The sequence below is a fragment of the Saccostrea cucullata genome, unplaced genomic scaffold (genome assembly GCF_032062105.1).
Source record: "Saccostrea cucullata isolate Sc308-1 unplaced genomic scaffold, CSIRO_AGI_Scuc_v1 ctg11013, whole genome shotgun sequence".
NCBI classification, from domain to species: Eukaryota; Metazoa; Mollusca; class Bivalvia; order Ostreida; family Ostreidae; genus Saccostrea; species Saccostrea cuccullata.
This window is the reverse complement of record NW_026923640.1, coordinates 1,740-14,068: the sequence shown is the minus strand read 5'-3', so window position 1 is coordinate 14,068 and position 12,329 is coordinate 1,740. Positions and strand designations below refer to the sequence as shown.

Below are 12,329 nucleotides of genomic sequence, written 5' to 3'. Positions count from 1 at the left end.
TTTTATGTTTACAAATACTTGTAAACTAACGTAATTTTAATGATTATCATAAATTTCAGTTGTTTGGACAAGATAAACTTCGATCTCCAAGCCTTTATCTGTTTATTATGAAAACAAGGTCCGGCGTGTCGTGTTTTTTGACATAGCTAGGTTAAATATACTAATGCATGTTCGTTTAAAAAAGATCTTTTTAAATAAAAAAGTTAATTCTAAATACCATCAGACAGTTTCTAATGATTTACTGAATCTTGTTTAGATATAAAATCAATATATTTTCTATATATGTACACAAAAACAAGACACGAGCCTTGGTTACATTCTGCAGAATACGTTCTGTATTTCCTTTGTAAATCAACAATTAATGTTCAAAGAAGATGGGCGCATTTGGCGTGTGATCTGCAGGAATCATTTGTACGAAACATTTATGGTTTAAATGTCCATGAATTGGTTGGCTGAACATTGCTTGTCCGAGTTTACAAACACGTCCAGAGGTTTTTTTCAGTTTGTTTGAAAGTGTGAGATTGTAACATTTTTGTCCGTTTTCTAAGGGGCTACTATAATATAGTAATGTTTCACAAAAAATAAACACCTAAAATATTTAATGCATATAGATGCATGATACGTGTACATGTACATTATATAGAATAGAAGATTAGAATTGATATCGCTCGAGAACCAAACTGAACCGAAGTTAATCTAATTCAGAAATTTTATATAACAGTACATAACACGAAACTGACAAAATAAATGGTTGTTTGCATGAAAAAAAATTATTAACGCCCCATGCCAGGCTCGAACCAAAATCTTTTCGATTCTAGTGCACTGAACGGGTAGCCGAACTTACTGAGCTATCATCGCTACACATACACAGATGATTTTAAAAGGACAAAGAAGCACCACATTCACGCATTTGGATTTTTTGGGGAAAAGTTCGTTTTTCGTGGTCTCTGGGTCTTCTCTTCATTTTTAAAAAAAGTGTATTCGTTTCTTTGAAATAAAATACACACAGATATCGTTTCAAAATCAAGGAGAGAAGACCCAGAGATAGAAAAATTTTTAGAAAAACGTGTTTAAAAATGTACCATTTTGTACCAAATGTCTGATCTGGCCAATTTTCAAGTTATTTTTAAGCAAATCAAAGCTCAATTTCGGGAAAATATTTTCCTTTCCTGTTGCACAGGAACCCGATAAATAAAAAAAATTTTAAAATTTCATGTGACATGTCGATTAAATTTTCACTTTTCAATTACGCCCAGATTCCTGCCGAATGCCAATCAAAAGCGCCCTCGTTCTTTTTGCTGATCATTTGAAATGCCTTAATTAAGAATTGAAAACATTAAAATTGGTTTTTAAAAATCAGTTGAATCTGTGTTCATGTCCTTTAAACAAACAAATATAGAAACAAATTTTCCTGTAGAACAATTAACGTGTCTTCATGCATTTTAATGCATCAAACATACTTCAATTCATGATTTAAATATGCTTGATATAGTCATATAGATTATTAAAACACGTGTAAATAAAATTATTTCCATTTTTTTTTTCATGTAGTTAAAATATATTCTGTAAAAATGTAGATTAAACAGTAGGAATACCGGTAAATTAATAATAATTTGTGCCATGTTGAAGCTTTAAAAAAAAAACCATAGCGCATTTGATAGTCATTTTCGCCTACTCTAGTAGTGATTTTCTAAATACATTGTTTAACCAACATGTTGTCATACAATGTTAATTTATACATGCCTTAAAGCAAATCACACAAAACTGATATTTAATAATTAATAGTTCCCATATATGATAGATATAAAAATCGTTCAGTTTGTATGGAAAATATAGTAAATACTGAGGTACCCCTCTCAACAATGACAAATTGTAGCCAAAAGACCACTGTTAACCAGAAAAACAACTTCTGAATAATTTTATGTGGATATGACTGCATTTCATTACATTAAGATAATTTTGGTTAAACATGGTCTTCATATTGAAAATCAATATTTAACAAATTTAAAATAATGCCTCGAGTATTTAAATTCCATCCTGATTTTTCGTGCTGATTGTTCACAAAATTATGGAACTTTTAAATCACACATATTAATTTTGGGATTCAACTCGTCTAAAATAGTATGTGACTGCCAGTTAAATTCTTTAAAGACATATTAACAATACATGTATATTATAAACATTGCAAATGGTCAATACTTAAAATGTTTTAATGTGTGGTACATGCATGTATGACAGAAATGGAATGAAGATGAAGCAGTGGTGCGATAGGGTAATATTGATGATGCCATGCAGCAAAAATGCGATAATGATGATGCAACGACACGATGAAGCGATAACGATGACCAATGTGACGAAAGCAATGATACAATAGTGTGTTGGCGATAATGCGACATACATTATCGTTTAAACAGGATATCCCAGCATCGTCATTGGCCTGCCATCAATTCATCTACATGTATAAGGATGTTATTCATCAGATACTACCCAGGGGCGTTGCAACAGGGGGGGGGGGGCCTGGCCCCCCACTTTTTTTCCCAACCTAACTTATACTATAGCAAATCTTATTTGAAAACCTGATTGCCCCCCCCCCCCCCACTTTTAGTGATGTACCGAAAAAGTAGTATTAGAATTGGTACTAAAAGTATTGACACTGAGAAAAAGTTAACTTCCCCCCCCCCCCCACACACACACGAAATAGGATTTTCGACTTTGGGCAACTTTTTTTTTTTGCTTGTCAACTTTTTCAGGTAAGTAAAAAAAATTTTCTCTGCCTGCCCCCCCCCCCCCCCACTTTCAAAAACGATGTTACGCCACTGCTATCCCTGATAAATTGGTAATGTTATAGAGGAAAACGGCACATTATGGCGGTTGACCATTGATTCACCCCAAAGGAGAAATTTCTCTTGTAAATATTTGAAAGTCTTCATCGCTTAAACGTACCATCGCATCGTCGTCATCGCGTTGTCGCGTCCTTGCATCATCGTCATTGAATTATCCCATCATCGCACTATCCGATGATGTGATGCTGAACAACATGGCCCTATCCGGATTCTATATGCAAATGTTCATGTCGTCTATTTTCTTTATTCAAAAAAAACTTTCTATTCTTATGCAAAACTGTAAAAAGTGACATCTCAACAAAATCAATGTACCGTATAAGGATATTTATGAAATACCGAGTAACTAAATTCAATTCAAGAAATGACTCTCTCCATATTTTATCAAAGAATCAAAATCCAAGTTCCAAACACTTTGATATATATGTATAAAGATCTATAAAATCATATTTTCATATTCCAAAAATTTTAAAGGATTTATTCAGAAAAATAACGTTTTCTATATTTAATATTTTGCAAAGAATGAAGTAAAAGTTCGAAAACTGTTTTTTCTTATTTTTTCAATTCATCGAAAAGTACCATAAAGGTTATATGTACATTTCTAATACCCGGTATTTTCATATCTGAAAATGAAGGAGGAGTTATTCGAACAAATGGGGTATCCTTTTTGCAATATTTGAAAGTTCCTAAGTAACTAAGTTCAACAGCTGGTATTTTTCTCATATTTAATAAAAAATTATATCAAAGTACCATACACATCTCTGATATATACATTATACAATTGATCAGAAAAATATGATCCTTCATAAAAATTAATTAGGTCGAAATTCATTTATCCATTTCATTTAGCAAGATCTTGACAAACAGGGTTTCATTCATGAAGTCAAGTATACAAGTTACTAGTATTCTGAGAGAAAATTAAAAGGTTTTTTTTTTTTTACTATTTTTCAGGAATTGAAGTCATCTTCAACTGACGTACATAAGAGACCTGATTTTAAAAATTGCAAACTTACCTGTTTTTTTTTTTAAATATAAACTAAATAAACTTTGAGATGTAATTCTATGCATAAAATGGAAGAATTATTGGCCGAATACAATGAAATTAGCAATTAATATTTTATATTATATATTATATTATGTTAGTGAAACTTACCATATACTTATATATCACCAAGATGATAAATAATTTTCTCCCCTGTAGCCTGATGAAATCGATATTGCTGTCATTCGTCGTTAAAACAAATAAAATAGGCTGCATGGTAGGTAGACAATTTTGGAGAACTTGTGTCCATGAGTTTTCTTGGAATTTTATTATTAGTAATTAGGAAAATGTTCAAAAAAGATAAAGATATAAAGACCTATGTAATCATAATATTTATCTATTGTGCTAATGAATCGTTACATAACTATCTTCTTTGACAGTTTAAATATTCTGTCAGAAGTCTCAAGAATTAACAACACGTGCCAGGAGATTGTAGATTGAAGTAGAGCGGCAATAATACTCTGGACACGACAATTGAAATCTAATCCATATCATTTTGTTTTAATCAGTGCTTATGTCACTAACATTACGATCAAAAATTAACTCTGTAAATGAGAGCTAAAGGTCATTTAATTCAGACTTTCTGTATACATATATATCATTCTACGTATCAGCACTGAACTCAACAAGAGGCCCATGAATCACATCGCTCACCTGATCATATTGGCTTAGGTAAGAAGTTCAGTATTGAACGGGAAAGAACTCAAATTTTCACATCCTCGGGATTCTTCCTTATCAACACTACTTATCATGGCTTTGTTGTTCTGAAGATGTTTATGCCCCCGTACTCGAAGATTCGGGGGTATATGGTTCTTGCCCTGTCCGTCGATCTGTCTGTCTGTTTGTCCGCAAAAAGTTTAACCTTGCCCATAATTCTCAAGTGGCTGAGGCTTTGGTTTTCATATTTCACGTGTATATTCCTTGTGCAGTACTTTTCTTTGGGCACTACCTCTTAAATTGACCTTGGCGTTCGACCCTCTTTTACAAAAAATACCAAGCTTTAATCAAGGCCATAACTTTTGGAAAGATAGTGCCAGGATTTTCATACTTCACATACGTATACAGGGTGTTTCAGCAAACATGTCACGACTTTGCGGTTTCAATATCAAGTTTGACAGTATTAACGAAAGATTTTTTTTCCAAAAATGAAAATCATATACTAAGTAACCAAACAATTTTATCAATATAAAAGTTGAAGTAATTGTGAATCAATCATTTTTTAAAACAGGCATTTTTAAAGTTGAACATCAGCAGCAGTTTTCAATTTAACGTCATTTTTATGTGTTCTAAAAAGTCACAATATTTTCAGTCAGCATCCTCATTTTGTCTCTGAAGTCCTTTGTGACACATATTTAGACATTTTTAATGAAAAGTCTGTTTTCTAGAAAGATGGTTTTCATATGAGTACTATAACTTTTTTCAAAATCATATCCACTAATATTGATGATTTTGGAGATTTTCTGTATGTATTGTTTAGTTAATAAAAATCCATAAACCCATCTCTGAAGAAACAACATCACAAACTTATTTTCAAAAATGTTATCAAAACTTTAATGCAAAAAATGTACTAGTAATGACTTAATTTTTTATTGTTTATACCAGTATCACAATGATATTGCAAGAAAATGGACTTTAAAAATACAGTTAAGATTTTATATATATTTTATTATTGTGCAAAAATATATTCTCCGTATACTAGTCGTCGTGCCGTAGGATAAACAGAAAGTCTTAAAAATGACAGGCTTGATTTTGAAAGCACTTATAAGAGTCCCAAAGATGGTGATGGTCATTAATATTGGGATTTGGAAGTCGCCAAAACAGTGTCAAATACCACAATCATAATATTGTGGCCACATCAGCTAGCAGTGTCAAAAGCAGGGTATCTGATGTTGTGAATATCATGAACAATGGTTTCAATATCCTTCAAAATAAGGAATATAATGATTTGGTCACCACAGACAACGATACTAGAAGCAAGGAATGCAATGATTTGGACTCCATAGGTACAGACAACGATACCAGAAGATTGGTTGTTCTTGTTTAACACCGGATCGACAATATTTCAGCCAGCCGTGAAAGTTTGAAAGATAATTTTTTTTCTGGCGCCCCCCAGTGAGCCTACTCTTTTTCGAAAACCAGAAAAACGATCTTTTACGTGTCAAGGAGGTTGTTATTCTTGACACTGGGCACCATTTAACGTCCCATCTGACGGACTTTTACACCAGGGGAAATGAATGTGTTGATTTGGTAACCACAGACATCGATACCAACCGCAAGGATAAATACCAAAAATAAGGAAATCAATGATCTGGTGACCACAGACTATACCAAAAGCAAGGAATGCTTTGATTTGATCCCTAAACAACAATACAGAAAACAAAGAAATCAATGATTTGGTCACCACAGACAACGATACCAGAAACAAAGAATGCAGTGATTTGGACGCCATAGGTACAGACAACGATACCAAAAATAAAGAAAACAATGAATGATTTGGTCACCACAGATAATGATACCAGAAGCAAGATATGCAATGCTTTGGTCCCCATAGACAACGATACCAAAAGTAGGTAATGTAATGACTTTGTCAGCACAGACAACGAAACCCAAAGCAAGGAGTGTAATGCTAAAGCCACATCAAACAACGATACTAACAGTATGGAATGCAATGATTTGGTCATCACAGAGACTTTACTAAAAGAAAAGAATATAATGCTGTTGTCCACTAACGATACTAAAAGCAAGGAATGTATGATTTTGTCACCACATAAAACGATACTAAATGCAAGGAATGCAATGATTTGGTCACATCAAACAACAATACCGAAAGGAAGGAATGCATTGATTGTATCACAACTGATAACAATACCAAAAGTAAGAAATGTAATGATTTGGTCACCAAAGAAAACGATACCAGAAGCAAGGAATGTAATAATTTGGTCACCACAGATATTAATTCCAAAAGCAAGGAATGCATTGATTTGGACACATCAGACAACGATACCAAAAGCAAGGAATGCAATGATTTTGGTTACCACAGATCACAGTTCCAAAGGCAAGGAATGTAAAAATTTGGTCACCATATACCACAATTCCAAAAGCAAGAATTGCAACGAGACAATGTTGATTTTTTTTACTTGGATTGTGACTTTGCATAAAGCTGATACTTGCATGTACATGTACTATAGATCAAAATGAAAAAAAAAATGAGGAAATTGTCTTCTTCAACTATTTTTCTAAAATAGCAGATAGTTGACCAAGAAAAACTTCAGCATTGGGGATCTAAGTTAAAATCTGATATGATGAGCATTTCCAGCGAAACAGACGAAGATATAACACAACATGCTCCTTTTGTGACCAATGAAATATCATCTTTTTGGCAAATATTTCTGTGTGAATCGTCGTGTTTATCTTATAATCCTTAACAATTTTAAATATTTGGAAAAGTCATGCAATTTTAAACCGACAGTAAGTCACATATTTCCAAAAATACTTTTCTTTAAGAAATTATTTGATCTATTTTAATTCCTTTGCAGAAAAAAAGGGCATCAGTACCGTAAAGGTAAAACAAGGAATGTTATAGAGAATCTGGTTTTTTCTAAGAAATAAAACAAGAAATAAAAATAAATAATTTTAAGATATAAGGGAATGTATTTTTCAAAATAAATGATAATTCTTATCAAATTGTCTCAATGTGTTTTAAGGATAAATAACACAAACTTTTTTTTCAGAAATCAGCGATATTTCTCATAGATTTACATTTAAACTGGTAACCTAAATAGGCTAATGTTTACCAAGTATAGTGGGAGAATTGTATAAGATTTTGTCATAATGTTAAAAATTTGTGCAAAATTTTGTATGGAATTATATAGATAAGTATAAGTCACATTATCCAGCGATGGGGTATACCATGAGAAACCGATGCGTTTTTTTATAATAATGGCGTGGTTGCCGGCCAGGGCATCTATAGTAATCAGATGGTGACTGAGGGCAGTTCGCGAATCGGCGAGGTCATCGGTAGAAAATATGTTGTAGTTAAAAATCAGCGATGTCTCAACCGATGCTACACATCGCTCCTCATCGGCAACCCATCATAAACACATCCTTCCAGGATTGACCGATGTATGGCCGAGCATCGTCAAGTGTCCGTTGAATCTGAGGTCATCAAGGGATTGAGTCGTGGGCAACTGACATCCGATTATTGGTCGATATTCGGCCAAACATTGGCCCATAGTTAACTGACGTACGAACGATTTTTATCAAAACACGCATCGGTTTCTTATCGTTTACCCCAACGCTGGATAATGTGACTGATATTTTAGGCATTAAAAAGAACATTACAGAAAACATTGTATTTTTAGCAATCTTGTAAAAAAACGTTAATCGAAATCAAAAATCGCATTAAGTAATATATATGTATCCTAGTAAAGTCTATATGTGTACTAAGTTATACTCAATTGTAGGAGAGGTAGCTTTTCAATGAATTTCAAAGAAATCCCTATTTTTCTTATTCATGGCAACACCGTTCAACAAAATCGAGAACACACAAAAGATTTTTTTAAAGTGGAAATTGATCTATAACTGTGGAAGGAGTAGAATTTTGGGAAAAAAATGTTTACAGACAAAGAGACAGACAGATGGGCACTTTGCTATAACATAAGCTTTCCTTGTCTCGATTAAAATTCAATTTATTCTCACATTGTGTAAAACAACACAATAATCAAACAAAAACATTGATGATGAGTGTACAGTTGGTAGGGTAACTCTCATTTAATAACTAATGAATATTTATACTACAAAGGTTATTGATCTCTAATCGCTAGAAAAAAAACAACAAAACAAATAACTATAAAGTATCATCAAAGTTTAAAATATCTAGATAAAAAATTACATTCATTTAATTTTTTAGAGGGGCTAGATACATATAGATAATATTATGTTAATAATGAAAAAAATGAATAGGGTTAAAAAGACTTATTCCAGCGTATTAGAAATCTAAATCAACGTTTTCTATCTTAACAAAAACTATAAAATTAAAGATTTCAGCTTTCTGCACTGCTTGAAATTTTTGTTGTTGAAATTTTACAGTCACTATTGAAAGGCATTACCTATAGAACATCTTATTCTAAATTTGAATTTTCACCCTTTTGATTTGTTCGCCGCAATACCTCACAACTTTGTTTAAAAGACTTAGATTACTACATGTAGAACATGTAGAATTAATATACATTTAAAAGAAGGTAATCCTTTAAAAAATGTTAATGCTATATCTAATATATGAATCATGGATGCAAACGTTAATCACAATGTACAGGTGTACTGTAAAGAAAAAAATACAAGTATGCTCTGACCACAACCCACATTTTACACCAAACTCGGGAACATCATATTAATTTATTTACAACAGAACTCTTTTTTTCTATTCATTTGACAATTTTTTCAGGCATGCATACATATTCAATGCGTTGACATATTATTGATATAATTGAATTAATTACACATTTATTATTATCAAATCATAAGCTTTGCTATAAAACTTTTGATTTTCTGAGTATTTCATAATTAAATGACTGTGTCTGTATGAGTTTGTACGCATTAAGTATTAAAAAAGGTACTGTACTCTATGATTGTGTCCCATCCCATGAAAATATCGTCAATGAATATAAAATAATCACGCGTTTGAACGCGTTTTATTCTCGGAAAAGTTCAATCTCCACAATATAGAAACCCTTTACATTCCTTGCTCATATCTGCTAAAACAATGGGATTTATGTTTGTTTAGTTTGTGCCAGATTTCTTTTAACTCTTTCTTCTGCAATACTCTAACACTGCTATTCCGAAACCTAGGAATGCGATGACTGCAGAAACGATAGCAACAATGACTTCCGCTGAGAGACCGTCTTCTTCCTCGTTGCTTTCAGCACCAGGAACTGTTATAACAGACAGACACTGTTTTACTTTATTCCACCTTACTTGTGCAACAGCCATTTTTAAGTAAAATTTTTCCACTGTTTTTTTACTTGAAGTCCTTTTTTACTTGAAGTCATATTGTTAAATCACAAGTAAACTGAGTTTGATAAACATAAATGTGACAAGAGCATCCTGTTTAAAGGAAGACAAAGAATTAAAGGGATTACAAAAGATTGTAAACTAATAAATAGTAATTGTAAAAGTAGATATGCACAATGCAGATGTGCTTCGGCACAGACAGGCCTCAAATTATGCACCTGTAGTGTATTTAGTTTAACTTCAATTGAACATCAACAAAACAAGAGGCCCAGGAGCCACATCGCTCACCTGAGTACTGTGGTAGGAAAAAAGCAAAAAGCAGTTTAGTATTTAACTTGAATCTACACTAACTGAGGATGCTTCCACATGAGTTTCATATTCCATGGCCCAGTGGTTCTTGAGAAGATTTTTAAAGATTTCCCCTAGTATATATTACTATGTTAAAATTTGACTCCTTATCATGGCCCCACCCTAACCCTGTGGGTCATTATTTGACCAAACTTGGGGATTTACACTACCTGAGGATGCTTCCACACGAGTTTCATCTTTCCTGGCCCAGTGGATCTTGAGAAGAAGACTTTTAAGGATTTTAACTATGTATTCCTATGTTAAACTTTGACCCCTTATCATGGCCCCACCCTACCCCTAGGGGTTATAATTTGAACAAGCTTGAATCTACACTACAAGAGAATGCTTCCACACGAGTTTCAAATTTCCTGGCCCAGTGGTTCTTGAGAAGAAGACTTTTAAAAGATGCCATTAATTTTTCACTAATTCATATTTATCTCCCCTTAGAAAAGGGCATGAACAAACTTGAATCCCCTTTATCCAAGAATACTTTGTGGCAAGTTTGGTTGAAATTAGCCCAGGGGTTCTTGAGAAGAAGATGAAAATGTGAAAAGTTTACAACAACGTCAACGACGACAACGACAACGCCAACAATAACAGACAACGGACAAATTTTGATCAGAAAAGCTCACTTCAGGTGAGCTAAAAAAGGTTATTCAATTTAGTAATGATTAAAAATGATCTCTGGCAGAAGAATACAAAATATATAAGCTTTTTTTCAATGTATGTCCCAACATCTTCTTGCAGAATGAAAAGAAATTAATGCAAATAGCATCATTATAAACATTCCTTATATTGATAATTTTTTTTACAAGATATTTGCTGCCATACCATTTTAATGATATAATCTTGCTAATTTATCACATGTTTATATATTCATCATATTTACCATAACATTGTTGGATTGCATTGCTTCCGACAGGTGAAATATGTCCCTGAGGACAAAGTATACATTTTGTCTGACCAACATATTTTTGGTAATAACCTGGTGTACACCACTGACATCTATCTCCAACCTGATATGAACCCGCTGGGCAATATGCTAAAAATTACAAAAAGTTAATCTTATTTGTAAGCGGGATATAACCCATACTTCTGTATAATTTATTGATATGCAAGATAGGTAAAGAATAAATGCTAATGGTGATGTCAAAGTTGTCTTTTGACATACTCTGAAAGTAATGAATAAGAGCGTTGGGTAGAAGAATACAAGAGGGCTGGCTGATATTTTCTACTATATTTTATGTACACTGTATTTATATTTAGATTGAATTAATAAAACCATTGTGGACTATTTGGAAAGAAGACAAGTGCCTGCGAGTGACAGCCCTACTAAATTATATAATTTTATATGTAACGTCCACTGAAAAAGTAGGATTCTGTGGTACTTGACAACGCTGCTGCTAATAAAAACTAGAGGTCTGTCCGTCTGTACGTCCGTCTCTCTGTTACGCATTGGGGTACCCATCTCTTATCCGCAACTCCTCTCATACCACTGAATGAAATTTGATGAAACTTTCAAAGAATCTTTATTACATATTACCATTATGCACCTCCTATTTTGCTTTTTGATCCGACACATATTTTGGGTTTCCCACAGCAAAACATGGACACTGCCATCATATTAATATGGGAGGGGGGGTATCATTTATTGAGCTCATGGCTCACAGCACCTCTAATTTTTTTTTGTATTTTGAAATTCACTTTTGGATATAGTGAATAAATGATAAATGATTAACTTACCACAACTTCCAAAGTGGTTGAAACTTCCTTCTCCACAAATGGTTTCAGCGGTTATAAGTACAATGATTCCGTGCACTTCAACGAGATCTGTAAATCAAAGTATTTATTTGCACCGCAACAGAATTTATTCACATTAATATATGATTACTTCTAATGAATATGCTTTACATTTTGTGGTTCCAATACTGTAGATCACTAAATTTTGGCGACACCTTATTTTCGCGAGATAGCCGTTAACTCTTTATTAGCGAGACATATTTTTCACGAATTGTTGTTTTCCTCTATATAATCGTAAGGAATACTTTTATACGCGAGAATGAAATTTTTACGAGCTCATTCTATCGCGT

The 12,329-nt window shown here is 33.0% G+C and overlaps 1 long non-coding RNA gene across 1 annotated transcript; it reads right to left on the bottom strand.

The window, feature by feature from the left end:
- Positions 1-9,131: 9,131 nt before the first annotated feature.
- On the bottom strand, positions 9,132-12,069 carry LOC134264568 (uncharacterized). Its single transcript, XR_009991555.1, has 3 exons — positions 11,983-12,069; positions 11,129-11,281; positions 9,132-9,812 (listed from the first exon to the last, which is right to left on the bottom strand). It is a non-coding gene; the product is annotated as an uncharacterized LOC134264568 (long non-coding RNA).
- Between the last annotated feature and the right edge of the window lie 260 nt (positions 12,070-12,329).